The sequence below is a fragment of the Puma concolor genome, chromosome B1 (assembly GCF_028749965.1).
Source record: "Puma concolor isolate L17-30 chromosome B1, mPumCon1.1.hap2, whole genome shotgun sequence".
NCBI lineage: Eukaryota > Metazoa > Chordata > Mammalia > Carnivora > Felidae > Puma > Puma concolor.
The window spans coordinates 176,509,772-176,525,700 of record NC_141670.1 but is presented as its reverse complement, the minus strand read 5'-3'; the positions used below and the strand labels follow the sequence as shown (position 1 = coordinate 176,525,700).

The following is a 15,929-nucleotide window of genomic DNA, read 5'->3' as shown; positions in this document are numbered from 1 at the left end:
ATCAAGATTTCTGATAAATTTTTAACTTCATCATACATAAGATATCTTCTTGTATATATACCTGAGCATTTCTAAAATTCATGATACAGTCATGGAGGTATTTCAATGCAAATGAAACTAAATAAAAGTAGTACAGGAAACACTTTGTATCACACATATAAGTGTGTAAAAACAGAGCTTCTTCCTGCAGAAGAAGATGATGGGGGTAGTGTTCAGGGATAACCCTCAAACCATGGCATTGCCTTCCAAAGTTGAGGTCACTTTGACCCAGCTCAGTTTTCTTCTCCAAGAATGTCAAGATCACTTGGAAATACCACTACTTAGGCTTGGATTCCACCTTTTCATTCCACCACTTCAGAACTATTTAGCTAAAAGCTACACCTCTGCCAATATTTTACCAGCATTTGTCAATAGTTAAAATTTCCCTTTTAGGTGATTCACCCTTTAGAAAATATCAGCTGAAGAAAACAAAATTTCCCCTAACATATCAGGAATAATAAAGGATCCAATTTTTCTCTCTTTTACGTGAAGTCTACACAAACCTAAATTCCCAAGGAAGCACAGATCATTCCCATCATTTACCCTAGCAGCCATAGTCTATCTCATGAATCGCCAAAATGTCAACTGAAGCAGCAGCTGAATGGTCCACTATCCTTCTTTCTGTGATTCCCCAGCTGTTTCACCCTGTGGGCCATTTGTTCTCTTTGTGGCCCTGTCTAAAAGAACAATGCAGAATGTATTCGTTTTGGAACAATGTCTGAGTTGTGCTTCTGAAAGTTCCTAATTCAGTGATCATATAATTTTTTCAGGCACTGTGCATTTTTTCAGTCTCCAAAAGGACATCAAGTATTGTATAAAGTGATTTCCAGGTAAATTTGAGCTGAGAATTTCAAAACCCAGCTTGAGATAAAAACAACAATAAATGCCTACGGTCTTAAAGCCAAAGGCAAGAATCACTGTGGTTCATTCATTAAATGTTTGCTGTTTCTGCAATATGCCAGGCAGAGTTCTGGTCGCAGTGTGTCAGGAGGAAGGATGGACAGGTAGGAAAAGACCCAATCTACCAGGAAAGACAAACTTGTATAAATAATTAGAATACACTGGGTTGAACTCCATGTGTAGACCTCCCTATTTAAAATACCTCTTTTCTTTTTTAATAAGAGACTCTTGATTTTCATTGCAATAGTAATGTGACCAACTAAAAAGGTTTGATTTCCTGGACTCCCCTGCACACAATATAGTTCTGCCAATGAGATTAAGGCAGAAGTCCATGAAGAGGTTATTGCTTCCTGAATAAGAAGTCAAAAATCTCTCTAAAAATACAACTTAGCTCCTTTCCCCTTTGTTCATCCCTTTTCTTCTCAAGAACAGAAGATACCAGAAAGTGCAGCAGTCACCGTGCAACTGTGAGGCAACAAGCATGAGGACAAAATCCTACATCCAAGGATGTAGAGTAGAAATATAGCAAATCCTTGAGTAACCCTGTGAGGCCTTCCCCTAGAATGTCTGTCACATAAGACAAACTAAACCTGTTTAAATCATGTGGGTTTTTTAAATGTTTATTTGTGTTGGAAAGAGAAAGGGGGCATGAGCAGGGAAGGGCAGAGAGAGAGGGAGACAGAGAATCCCAAGCAGGCTCTATGCTGTCGTGCAGAGCCGACTTCTGGCTCGATCTCATGAACTGTGAGATCATGACCTGAGCCAAAATCAAGAGTCAGACTCTTAACCAACTGAGCCCTCCAGGTGCCCCTAAACCATGTTTAACTGTGGTAGATGACGATAGAAGAATGCCTCATCCTATAAAATACAAAAGAAGGAGCAAAGAAAAGTTTTCACAAGACACACTGGCATTTGAAACGTGAGGTGTAAGGAAGGCAGAGGCAGTAAAGTCTAGGGGTTAAGGGGAACTGGACTCAGAATGCTTCAGTTTATAACAAGTTTCTGCAACATACCTACACTTGTGTATATTTCATCTCTCTGTACCTCAGTTTCCTCATTTGTGGGAGAAGGGGTAATTTACTTCTTAGCACAGTTTTAAGTATAAAACAGTTATCACTGGTGACGCTGCTAAACAATACTGGGCACACTGGCAGCAAACACATGAAAAGATGCTCAACATCACTCATCAGCAGGGAAATGCAAATCAAAATTTCAATGAGATATCACCTCGCACCTGTCAGAATGGCTGAAACCAAAAACGCAATTAATAAGTGTTGGTGCAGATGTGGAGAGAAAGGAACCCTCTTGCACTATTGGTGGGAATGCAAACTGGTGTGGCCACTGTGGAAAACAGTATGGAGGTTTCCTGAAAAAGTTAAAAATAGAACTACCCTGTGATCCAGTAATGACAGTACTGGGTATTTATCCCAAAAATACAAAAACACTAATTCAAAGGGATACATGCACCCCTATGTTTATTCCAGCATTATTTACAACAGCCAAATTATGGAAGCAGCCCAGGTGCCTACTGGTTGATGAATGGATAAAGAAGATATATATATAGTGGAATATTATTCAGCCATAGAAAGAATGAAATCTTGCCATTTGCAACACCACAGGTGGAGCTAGAGAAAAACAAATACCATACACTTTTGCTACTGTGTGGAATTTGAGAAATGAAACAAACAAGCAAAGAAAAAAAGAGACAGAGAGGCAACCAAGAAACACTCTTAACTATAGAGAACAAACTGATAGTTGCCAAGGGGGAGGTGGGTGGGGAGATGGGTGAAATAGGTGATGGGGATTAAAGAGTACACTTATCATGATGAGCATTGGGTAATGTACAGAATTGCTGAAACACTATATTGTACACCTGACACTAACATACCTCTGTATGTTAACTATACTGGAATTAAAATTAAAAACTTAATTAAAAAAATACTGAACACATCATATGGCAGGTGCATGTAGATGTACAGGGGACTGACCTGCTATCCTAATAGCTGAACACCCAAAAGCAGTTGTGCATTCTGCATACTGGCTGTCTGTTATCAAATATTTCCTAGATAGATCTGTATTATCAGTTAATTCACTTGGATTAAGAAAGGCTGATCAAAATACGTCCCTTTCTTGGGATGGGACTGAGCAATATGCAGGTTGAAAATTTTTACAGCTATCAGATATGGGCCCTAGATGGATGCCTGAATAGACCTGCTTTTCAGTTTGACAATTATTTATCATCTACATGGAGCGTTCCTCTCTGTCACCTCTATTTTGCCATCAGACTGTTCCTATTAGATTGTTCACTCCATATTCAATTATGTCCTCCACCTAACCAAAGGCGTTTCTAACTCACCCTAACTTCTGATTTCTTCCTGAAAATACTCCCAAGTTCCTGTGACTTTGTTTTACACAGGATTTTGTTTTTATCCAGATATAGTGAAGCCAACAGATCAGGAGACAACTGCCATTGAAAAGTGTTTTTCACAATTTCTAACAGAAAGGGACACACCACGCCATGCAGGGCTGCTTGGGGAAGCACCAGGGTCACTCAGGAAGTGGAAGGAGTGAGGCAAAAACATGGGCAAAAGCCTTTATTGTGGTTTTGTGGGAAGGAGTGGGTGAGGCAGAGTAAATAGTTTAGGATTGCGTCGTTTGAATATTTTCTATGGGTTCTGAGCTCTAGGGGTTGTCCCTAATGGTCAGGTACTGGGCCTTGGGATGAAAAGGGCATGGGAATATTGCCTCCTGGAGTATAGGAGGTAGAGAAGCTTGTTCAGAGTGTGGGTTCTGGAATTGGTTGGTTTGCATATCAAGGGTGTGCTCATAGACAAGTCATTTCCTATCTCTAGGAGTTAGCTAGGCCTGAGAGGGGCATCCTTTTCCTGGTCTAGCTAATGTATTCATTATCTACATTAATTTGGTCAGTGAGGTCCCCAAGACATCAAGGTCTCATAAGATACAGAAAATAAAAACATGACTGATACAGTCTTGGGCTCTAGTTTTGTGTTTTTGATTTACAGTATTTCAATCGTATGTTAAATTTTCTTCTGTGCCATGTAAATGTTAAATTCTAGTAATCTTACAAATAAGTAAGCTACTCACGGTTAATAACATATTTTTTTTTCAAAATGAAATTATACAAGTATTCAGATTGTTTTGGCTGGACTGTTCTGGTGTCTTTATTTTCCAGGTCATTGCTATGACTTTGGACTGTGAAGAGGCAGGCATAGTCAGTTAAGTCTCTGAATAAAGAGATACTTTCCAGTTTGCACTCAAACAAGATTAAATGTAGTGCCTCCACAATTACTACAATTAGTCTAATATATGTAATTATTCTGTATCATACACATACCCAAATAGCTATCATCTCAACATCTTGCTCCAAATAATTGCATCTTCTTTTAGAAACCATATTTGATTTTTGGAGGTTGGGGGAAGAGTACAGCAAATGCTAATAGGCAATACAAGGTTTTTTTGCAATAAAAGTCATAATTTTTTTTTTCAAATGTCCTTTTGTCTTCATGTTCTCTAGATCTGTAAACACCCTGTGTATAGGAACATGTCTGACTTATGCTCGTCCATAGTATATAACCCTAGGCTGGCACATAACAGAAGCTCAATAAATATTTGTCATAACAATGAATAGTGAAGAAATTAATGTAGACAGTGAATACATTAGTGTACTGTAAAGTAATGTAAATGACAAACATGAGCGTATTTTCAGTCTGTGTGAAGAAATCTCTCTGGAATTCTACCGAACTAAATTGTTAAAGTTCACTTCTCCATTTCCTGAAGGCACAGGAAGATATGTCAAGAACAGTCACATTAACCAATATAGTACTATACAAATCACTGCCCTTAAAGTTTTCATACCCAAACTCAAAAAACTCCCAAATCACAAACTCTTATTGATTTGACCTTGCATTTGAAGAACTCAGTAGAGTTTGCAAAGCTCTGTTAATACATGATCTCATTTACCCTTCATAACCACCTTGAGAGGAAATTAGGACGGGCCCATACTCCCATCAGCCCAGGTACTTACACAATCATGAGCTCCAGAGATTTTGAACCTAAAAAAAAAAAAAAAAAAAAAAAAAAAAAAAAAAAAATCATCTTAGAGTGCGTGGGAATTGGGTACTTCATTAGGCTACTGCACTCAGAAATCTCAAAAACAGAAGAGGCAGATCAAATTATTGTGTCCACCACATCTTATATAAAAAAGAAGATGTCAGCTTTAAAGTTTAAATTATATACCCAAACAGCCAGTGAGCACCAGACCAGTGACTGAAGTTCAAATTATCTTTTTGTTCAACCTGCCTGGTTGAAAGTGATCTGCTAGAATTATTTAATCCAGTAATGAAATTGCTGACCTTCAGTTCTTTGAAGTCATTGATATAAGTTTTCATCTACTTTGTGTCCTCTCTCTATTTATCTCTCTCACATTAGGGGATTCCTTACAGGCCCATGCCTTCAGTTTTTCTCTACTTCCCATAACTTTTGAAAAGCAATCTAATAAACTCACTCACTGGCTCTCCAGGGATAAAAGCCTTCTTTTGTAGTATTTGCCAGTTTCTGTGATGTAAACACTCCCTCCATTGTCAATTTCAAGGATGGCGGTTTTTAACAAGAAGATTACGAAATTCCTGAAAATGTAACAGTTAGTGACGAAATCAAGGATGAAGATTATTTACTGCCCTTCTGAAAGGCATTCGCAAAGCAATGCTACTTCCCAAAGTATACCCCAGCTCCCCAAAGTATGGAGCATCACCTCACCTGGAAGATGGTTGGAAATGTAAATTCTTGGGCCCCCCTCAAACTCGGATTGTAAACTCTGATTGTGGGGCTTCAGAATCTCTATTTTAATAAACACTGTGCACACTAAAGTTTGAGAAGCACTTTATTAGTTTGCTAGGCTGCCATAACAAGGTATACCATAGATTAGGCAGCTTAAAATATGGAAATTTATGTTCTCAGATCTGGAAGCTAGAAGGTCATGATGAGGGTATCAGCCGGTTTGGTTCCATTCTGATGTCTCTTTCCTTGGCTTGTACATGGCTGCCTTCTCCCTTTGTCTTCACAGTGTCTTTTCTCAGATTATGTCTGTGTCCTCACCTCTTCTTATGAGGACAATAGTTGTTTTGTATTAAGGCTTACACCAATGAACTCATTTAACTTTAATTACTTCCCACGTTCAGAGGCACGGGGGCTTAGAAATTCACCATACAAAACTGGAGGACAAAATTCAAACGTTAAGAGTGTCCAATAAATATTCGTTAAAATATTTGATTCCATTAATGAATGAATGAAGAACAATAATTCAGGAGGGAGATACAGAACCAATTTATTGAAAGGCTAGGATCTACAATGCTAATCTAATTACTCCCGAATATTGACTCCGTCTATTTAGTTAGCAGGCAGAGAATGGTAGTTATTAGCAAAAGCACTCAGTAGTTACATGAAAAAAGTTGCATCATCAAGTGGCCTTGGTTTTTATTAACTAGTCTGTTGGCTACTCTTACAAAGTCTAGAGTGGGATATATTGCTTAGGACGCTTGGGCTGGGCAGGTCTAACTGATACTTGTCATTATTTTAGCACTCCAATTCAGTAAGACAAGGTAATCTGGCTCCATTACAAAATGGAGGCTAAAAAGGGTCTCTTTCTGTTGCTGTCCTTCCTTTTATACAATCAGGCATTAACTACAGTTTCCCAAGACCCATATGTACCCACTCACACAAATACATAAAATAAAAGTGGGACAATAATAATTCTTTCTTTTCTGATATAATGGAGTCTGCTATTTAGGGTTACTCAATTATTAAACTCCAATTTTGGAATATTTACTAATTCTACTTTGTCAGATTCATTAAATTGTGTCCATAGGGGCATTTGGGGTACTTTATATTAAAAGAAACGGTGTTGTAACAATGCTTAGAGATAGTGTCACATTAGCAATCTCACATTCTAAAATGGTTCGTGATAAAATTATAGTCTTAAACTTTTCTAACATATTCTTTAAAATTTTTGTTGTGAACATATATTGAATTCTTGCACATAGAGAATCATTCTGAGTCTTGCTGCCATTAATATCATGAATATTTTCTGTTTTATACGTGAGAAGGGCAAATATAAAAGGAACCATTTATTTTTAAAAATTAAGGTGAAAGTAGCAAATATCACTCTATGCTCCCAAAATTTGTCAGATGGCTTCAAAGAGAAAAAAAATAACACATCATCATTAGCAAACTCCCCAGGCAGAAGCTCTGACATATCGCCTTTGATTAAATCTAAAGTATCACATGTTTTTTGTAACTAGGTCTGACAGATAGTTCCCATGGCATATCAACCCAAAACTATTCAAATACTGCTTGCAGTGCAACTTGCTTTTCTGTATTTAGGGCACCAGTTTTCTCAAACAAGAAAGAAAAAAGGTTTTCTGATTCTTCCTAGGAATTCCTGAAAAAAAGGACCATAGAATCCCAGAGGTAGGAGGGACATTGGTGTTCACATAGTTCAATTTTCCATATAATTGGGAAATCCCTCTACACTAGTCCTAACAAACTGCCACCAGCCTTTGCTTGTACACTTCCCATGACAATGAGCCTGCTTCTTTTGCAGGATCCCACTGGCCCGATTCTGCACTATAGGGTATCACTAAGTTGTTGACTTTCACAAATTATCAGTCAGATATTTGAACTTTACTCTCAGAACCTTTTAATTCTTCTCTACTGAGTTAGAAAAGAAATCACCAAATACTCTCCAAATAACTTTTTAATGCCTCTTTACCCTCAATATGGATACATATTTATGATGCAGCAATTAAAACATTAAACTAAAAAATAACCAAAAAAATCCTTGCCTTGAACCTATGCTTTGTCAGGCTGTTGCCTTAGCTCTCTTCTTCCATAATATTAAGTTTCTAGAAAAGAATATTGTACACACTGTTTTACTTTCCTACTTTCCATGAACTTCAGAGGCAACTGGGCTTTCGCCCTTACTACATCACTGGAATCATTATTCTCAGTCTTTATCAGTGAACATTTCTAAAATACTTCAACACTCCTGATTGCACATTTCTTTGAAAAATTCCCTCTCTCTTGTTTTCTCTGACACAATTCTTTATTTATCCTCACCTATGTCTCCGGTCAATCCATTGTGGTATTCTTCTTGGACTTATCTTACTTGCTCACTCCTTTATATTTACTTGAGTTTATCTTTTCTGTTTCTTTATTTTTACTCAAAAAAGAAAAAAGACAAATGTCCTTCTGGATATCTATGAATCCCAAAAAATTATATCCAAAATTTTGTATCTACATGTGTGTGCATACTTCTAGGACTTAAGAGTACTTATTGAGAGCCCAAAGGATTCTTTTACTTTTGTTTGTTTTTAATTTTATTTATTTTGAAAGAGAGAGCACACACACAAGTGGGGGAGGGGCACAGAGAGAGGGAGAGAGAGACTCCTAAGCAGGCTCCGTGATGTCAGAGCAGAGCCCCATGTGGGGCTGGGTCCTACAAACCGTAAGATTGTGACCTGAGCCAAAATCGAGTTGGACACTTAACTGACAGAGCCATGCATGTGCCCCAAGGGCTCAAAAGATTCTTTTTTTTTATTTGTTTTTTAACGTTTATTTATTTTTGAGACAGAGAGAGACAGAGCATGAACGAGGGAGGGGCAGAGAGAGGGAGACACAGAATCTGAAACAGGCTCCAGGCTCTGAGCTGTCAGCACAGAGCCCGACGCGGGGCTTGAACTCACGGACCGTGAGATCATGACCTGAGCCGAAGTCAGATGCTTAACCGACCAAGCCACCTAGGCACCCCCAAAAGATTCTTGAAATGAAGTTCTACAATGTTCCCTGTGTAAGCACATCCACTCCTAAGACATCATCTGCCTCCTGTATACACCACTAGGCAGCTCCCCTGATACTTCACAAATGCCTCAAACACAACAATACAAAAGCAAATCACTAATTTACCACCACCACTAAATTTGTCTTTCATACATTATCTTCTGTCTTTATAAATTCCAACACTTTGGGGCACCTGGGTAGCTCCGTCGGTTAAGTTCGAGCCCCGCGTCAGGCTCTGTGCTGCCAGCTCAGAGCCTGGAGCCTGCTTCGGATTCTGTGTCTCCCTCTCTCTACCCCTCCCCCACTTGGGCTGTCTCTCTCTGTCTCTCAAAAATAAATAAATAAATGTAAAAAAAATTATAAATTCCAACACTATTCAGCCAGTTGTCCAAACCATAAATCAATAACGAATTCATAGCACCCCCTCCCACACTCCAAATCCAGTCAATGATGAAGTCCTCTCAGTGACAGCTCTCTGACATCTTCAGAATTCATCCTCTCTCCTCTACACTGCTGCCTTAGTTCAGGGTGCCATCATTTCTCAACTCAATTAGTCTAACAGATTCCTACCTGGTCTTCCTTTTCCAAAAAGTTCTTCTCTCTAGGACATTTCCATACTTCTGCTAAGTATATATGCCAAAGTCCAAATCTGATCCAGGCACTTAACTATTTAAATACCTTTTGTACTTTACATGTGTCTTCAAAGTCCATAGGTCTTAGAATAGTGAGCAATGTTTTTCATTGCTTCTGCCTGAATGTCCAGCTCATCTCTTGACTATCTCATCTTCCTACCTCTTGCATTCCTCCTTCTGGTGCCCCCTTCCCTCCAGCATTCCCTGCTACCCTCTCCATCCCCACTCGTATAGCTAACTGATACCCGTTCTTCAAAACTCAGCTCAGACATCATATCATCAAATGTTTTATTCATTCATTCAGCCAATGTTTCTTAGGAGCAATCTCTTTGCTCAACACCAGGTAGATGCGGAAGACGTAATATTGGTAAGACAAACATAATCCCTGCCTCCTAGAATTTACCTTCTCTTTACAAAAATTCATACCAATGAAGTTAAACCAATAAGTATATAACTAACTGTTTTATTAGAACTACAATAAGTGGTTTTAGAAGTAAATATAAATTACGCTGAGAACATGAATATGGTTTGGACCTAGATTGTGAGATCAGGGGAAACCTCCCATAGAAATCACATTTAAGCCAAAGCCTGGAAGATTTATGGGTGTTCCTGGGTGATGGAGGGGAAAGATTCCAGATGAAGGGAACAGCAGGTGCACTGTGCAGAGGGCTTAAAGCAAAAATGCTTGTGTTGTATTAGAGGAATTGAAGGAGGACCAGTATGGCTGTAAGCCAGGGTGCAAGATAGAGCAATGCAGATTGAACCTAGAGACATAGGAGTGACCAGACCATACTGAGATCTTTGGCATCTTAGTAATGATTTAAGTCTAATTGTAAGAATAACAGGTAGCCCCCAAAGATTTTTTAATAGGCAAGTGATTTGATTAGATATGACTTTTTATCACTCTGACTACTGTATGCAGAACAAAGGGGCTAAGTGGAAAGAGTAGATACAAAGGGAGCGTTTACGAAATTAGTACAATAGTTTAGGCAAGGTGTGATGGGGCCTTATACTAGCGTAGTGATGCTGTGATTAGAAAATAGAAAAATATGAGCATTTTTAGGAAAGTAAAACCAATAGGACTTGACAAAGGATTTGTATGGCAGTTAAAGAAGAAAGATATTAAGGGTGACACCTATGTTTCTACCTTGTACAACTAGGAGGATGATTATGCTATTCATGAATACAAGCCACACTGAAAAAGGAGAAAATTTCAGGGTACAGTCCTTAGTACAGTTTCTACTATGTTAAGCTTGGAGGTCACATTAAGTCTGGAGGTGACATTAAGTAAGCAAACCTGGAGGGCAAAAGTAGTAATCTCAAAGTTGAAGACATTAACATGAGTCAGTATATGAGTGGTAATTGAATTTGGAGATGTCATCATCCCAGAATATTAAAATGATAATAATAAAACTAATAATAATAGCTAGCATTTATCAAGATTTTACTCCATGCCTATCACTTTCTTAATGGCTTATCAGATACCAATTCATTAAACCTTCACAAAAGCCTATTGGTAAGTGTGACTATCATCCACATTTTACAGATAAGAAATGCGAGGCTCAGACAGATGAGGTGAATTATTCAAGTCACACAATGAGTCAAGTGACAAACTATGGACTCAAACACAGGCAATGTCAGCTCTTTAGGTCCGCAAGGTGGTGGAATAGAAAATCCAACACCTCCTTCCCTGACAAAAACGTTGACTTGACAATCATATATGGGCCCTCATACCTTTACAAGAAGCCCAGAATCCAGTGAAGTTTCAGTAGCTTAGACAAGATCAAAGCCAAGAACAGCAGCACTGAAATGAGTAAGAAGGGCCATTTCACTTTAGTCGCATTTGCCCCTTCCACAAGCCAGCACATCTCAGAGCTAAAAGGAATTGCTGCGACTGGCAAGGTTCTGATCAACTGGGAGAAGGTACCGAAGCTCGGGCTTCTCCCCCAGGAGGAAGAGAGGGGAGTGGAGCAGGCTTGCAAAGTCCCAACCTTTTGGTGCACCACCTGGGGGGCCAACTTCTGTCCCACCTCACTCAGAGTGCTGACACGATTGGCAGCAAAGTTGCAGGATACAAAACTCAATGTCCAAAAATCACTTGTTTTTCTGTATATAAAAAACAAACTACCTGAGAAGGAAATTAAGAAAATAATACCACTCACAGTAGCACCGAAAAGAATCGAGTACTTGGGAATAGATTTAACTGAAAATGCGAAAGCCTTGCACACTGAAAACTATAAAATATTGATGAAAGAAGTTAGAGAAAACATAATAAAAGGGGAGACACACCCTGTTCATGAATTGGAAGACTTAATATTGTTAAAAAGTCCATACTACCCAAAGTAATATAATCCTTATCAAATCCCAAATGCATTTTTCACAGGAATAGAAAAAACAATCCTAAAATTCATATGGAGGCACAAATGACCCAAAATAGCCAAAGCAGCCTTAAGCACGAAGAGCAAAGATGGAGGCATCACGCTTCCTGATTTCAAAATATATTACAAACTTACCGTGGTTAAAACAGTATGATATACTGGCATAAAAGTAGAAACATAGACCAATGGAATCGAAGAGAGTTTAGAAATAAGCCCACACATATACAGCATATACAGTATACTGATCTTCAACAAGAGTACCAAGCACACACAATAGGGAAAAGATAGTCTCTTCATCATATCATGTTGAGAAAGCTAGATATCCATAAACCAAAAGAAGGAAATCGGACTCTTAACCTGACACCATACACCGTAGACTAAAACTGGATTCAGGGGGCACCTGGGTGCCTCAGTCAGTTGAGCATCTGACTCTTGGTTTCAGCTCAGGTCATGATCTCATGGTTCACGGGATTGAGCCCCGCACTGGGCTCTGTGCTGACGGCACAGAGGCTGCTTGGGATTCTCCCCTCTTTCTGTGCGTCCCCCCACCCTCTCAAAATAAATAAATAAACTTTTAAAAAATGGACTCAAGACTCAAACATAAGAACAGAAAACGGTAAAACTCCTGAAAGAAAATGTAGGGGAAAATCTTCATGCCACTGGTCTTAGCAATGATTTCTTGGATACCTAAAGCCTATGGGAAAAAAAGCAAACGTAGAAAAGCGGGCCTATAGAAAACGAAAAAGCCTCTACAAAGCAAAGGAAATAATCGATAGAGTAAAAAGGCAATCTGTGGAATGAAAAAATATTTTAAAACCATATATTTCACAAAGATTTAATATTTTAATGTTGTTTCTTCTTAGAGAGAGAGAGAGAGAGAGAGACAGAGCATGAGCACAAGCATGAACATGAGCAGGGGAGGGGCAGAGAGAGAGGGAGACACAGATTCTGAAGTAGGCTCCAGGCTCCGAGCTGTCAGCACAGAGCTGGTACCAGAACAGAGCTACCAGCCCAAATTCACAAGCCACGAGATCATGACCTGGGCCCAAGTCGGACATTTAACCGACTGAGCCACCCAGGCACCCCAAGTGTTAATATTTTAAATACTTAAAGGACTCCTATAACGTAATAGCAAAAATAAGAATGATAACCCGATTAAAAAGTGGACAAAGGACTTTAATAGATATTTCTGCAAAGAAGACATAAAATGGCCAACAAGCGCATGAAAAGATGCTGAAGACATGACCAGTCATCAGGGAAATGCAAATCATAACCACGAAGAGGTATGACCTCACGCCTGTAGGGGTGGCTATTATCAGACAAAAAAAAAATAGTAATCACTAGTTAAGTGTTGGCAAGGATATAAAGAAAGGACCACCCTTGTACAATGTTGGTAGGGATATAAAATATGGTGTGGCTACTATTAAAAGCAGTATGGAAGCTCCTCAAAAAATTGCACCTACCATATGATCCAGCAATCCCACCCCTGAGTAGACAGGCAAAAGGATTGAAATCAAGATCTCAAAGAAGTATCTGCACTCCCCCGTTCATTGCATTATTACTCACAATAGGCAAGATACGGCAACAGACAGCCTAAATACCCATATGTCTAGATATGGGTAGATACATACAGCAGAATACTGTTAAGTCATAAAAAAGAAGTAACCCCTGTCATGGGTAGAACACAGATAAACCTGGAGGACATTATGCTAAGTGAAATAAGCCCGTCACCAGGGGAAAAGTACTGCATGATTTACTTATATAAGGTATCTAAAATAGTCAGACTCATAGAAAAAGAATAGCATGGTCGTTGTTAGCAACTGGAGGAGAGAGAAATGGGGTGTTGCTGTTCAATGTGTATAGAGTTCCAGTCATGCAAGAGAAGTTTGAGAGAGCTGCTGTATAGCTACTATTTTGTGTAGTAGTTTCCAATCACTGAATTTGTGATAAAATTAAACTTCTAAGTCTTTTTCACACGAACACTTAGTTTTTGAACACGCCAGCGTTTCACCCTCCTGTATTTATCTAATTACAGATTTAACCCTTGAAGGCAATGTTAGGATTACAACCATCAAGTTTCTTGGCCCTGCTTCTGTCCCGATGCCACATTACCAAGTCACTTTGAATCTTTGTGACTGGTGGCATTAAAGAAGACCCAACCCATGCACCCCTATTTACTCTTCCTCCATTCTGATCCAATGGAGGAGTTAAATTTGGAAAACTAACACAGAGGGTAAATTAAGATAGTACTTTGATTTATGAGAAATTATAGTCAATGTGACTTAAGTATAGAGAAACAATGGCATCCTGATATTGTACCCCAGAATGACACAGTCAGCCACCCCATCCTAGGCAGCTCTCTGTAAAGGCGTCTGCCCTTGTAAAACTTCCAACACAGAGAAGCAGAGTTGAATACATCCTTCCAGAGGCATCTGAGTTGCTAACAGCAGAGGGAAGATCAGCAGTCTTCACAGAGAGGAATAAGGGGTGAACAAAAAAGAAAGCACAGAGTGCTACAAAATCTGCAAAAAATCCCTTTACAAAGAAGAGAAGACCTGTAAATGTAAAAATAGACAATAATTGCCCATAAGTGGATAAATGATCATATTGGCTTAGTTTATCTTACAGGTTTGCTGTGACAATTAAATGAGAGAATGAAAGTAAAAATTCTTTGGAAAAGATAGGACATCGTTAGCTCGTAAGATAGATTTATCCTATTTATGCCCAGGCAATCCTGAGTTTGGGTCCCACCTCCACAAGCCAATAACCATGACCTTGGGCAAGTTGCTTCACTTCTCAAGTCACTCATCTATAAAATAATAGTCTTCTCAGAGAGTTTTTGAGACTTAAAAAAGTGGTACGTGTGAAATTTGACACGATGCTCATCATACAGAAAGCCAAAAAATTTTGTAGTAGTAGCAACCCCCGGTCGTAGTAGTTTCTATTACTATAAAGAAAAGGTATTCATCATATCAGAGTGAAGTCTTCAAAGATTACAGAAACATTAGCAAAGGTTTCGCGCTCTTTAATGTCCAGCTATTTTCATTCAATACATCGAGGTGAGGATCTGTGCTATCTTTTCTGACCACTGCCTAATATTCTAATTGAGTGATAACATCATAATTTAATTATTATAGCCTCATTTAAATGAATATAAATAAAGATATCACAAACCCACATGTACACACATCAATTATGTTTTTAATCAATTCCTAGGGGAAAAAAACATCCATTTTTAAAGAAGTATTAAGGTAAGTGTTACAAGTCTTGTATTTTTGATACTTCCCATTGTTATACATAGATATGGAAAATATCCTGTATTTTTTCAAAGCCCAAACTGGGATCTCTCCCTTTTCATGAAGCTTTCTCTGATTGTAAGTCTTACAACCCTCCTTCCCTACAGTGTGGCATTCTCTCCTTTATTATTCTGTGTTTTGTATCCTAACAGGTATAACATTCCAACTCTTTTACAAACTCCTGGAAGTTATATACATATTTTTCCTTTACATGATTCAAACACACTAAGGATATTAAACCAACATTAGTTTCAATTAGTCTAAAACCATTTCCCCAAACTGGTGCTATTTACCTCCCTGCCCTTTTACCTTGCTTATTCGTGCCTTGTCTAAAAAAGAAAAGGTAAAGAAATTTTAAAACCTCTAAGACAAAAGGTTATTTTAAAGGTTAGCCAATCAATAACAGGCTGAAGTGCATTTACTGCAAGTTTATTCTCAGCTCTTTGGGGGAGAGATCTGTCCACACACCCACAGCAGATGTAAAGAGAACCAGATCACCCATGTAACCCTCAGGGGCGGCTGCTGGCCATTGTTGGCCAGATTAGCGGCCAGATAAATGTGCTCATGGCAGACTTGTGGGACCATGATGAGAGTGTCCTTCACTGTCAGCAGTATACACTTCCATAAGGACAATTTTCAACATTGTACAGGAGCACAGGTTCTCAAATTTGACCAAAGTGCAAGATCATGATCCAAATTTACCCTGTTCTCCCGAATATGACATCGAGCTACAATTAATTTACAGGTGGGGTCAATGCTACAGATTAAAATATCATGTCATAAGCTTTCAAAGATAACATTTTAAAACAGTTTTGCTGAAAGCAATGCTA

At 38.7% G+C, this 15,929-nt stretch overlaps 1 long non-coding RNA gene across 1 annotated transcript in view; it reads right to left on the bottom strand.

Moving 5' to 3' along the window:
* Positions 1-15,929, bottom strand: part of LOC147582049 (uncharacterized) — an 87,627-nt gene that overhangs the window by 4,818 nt on the left and 66,880 nt on the right. The window contains exon 2 of the long non-coding RNA XR_015250523.1: positions 4,985-5,012. This is a non-coding gene — a long non-coding RNA (uncharacterized LOC147582049). The remainder of the gene's footprint in view (positions 1-4,984; positions 5,013-15,929) is intronic.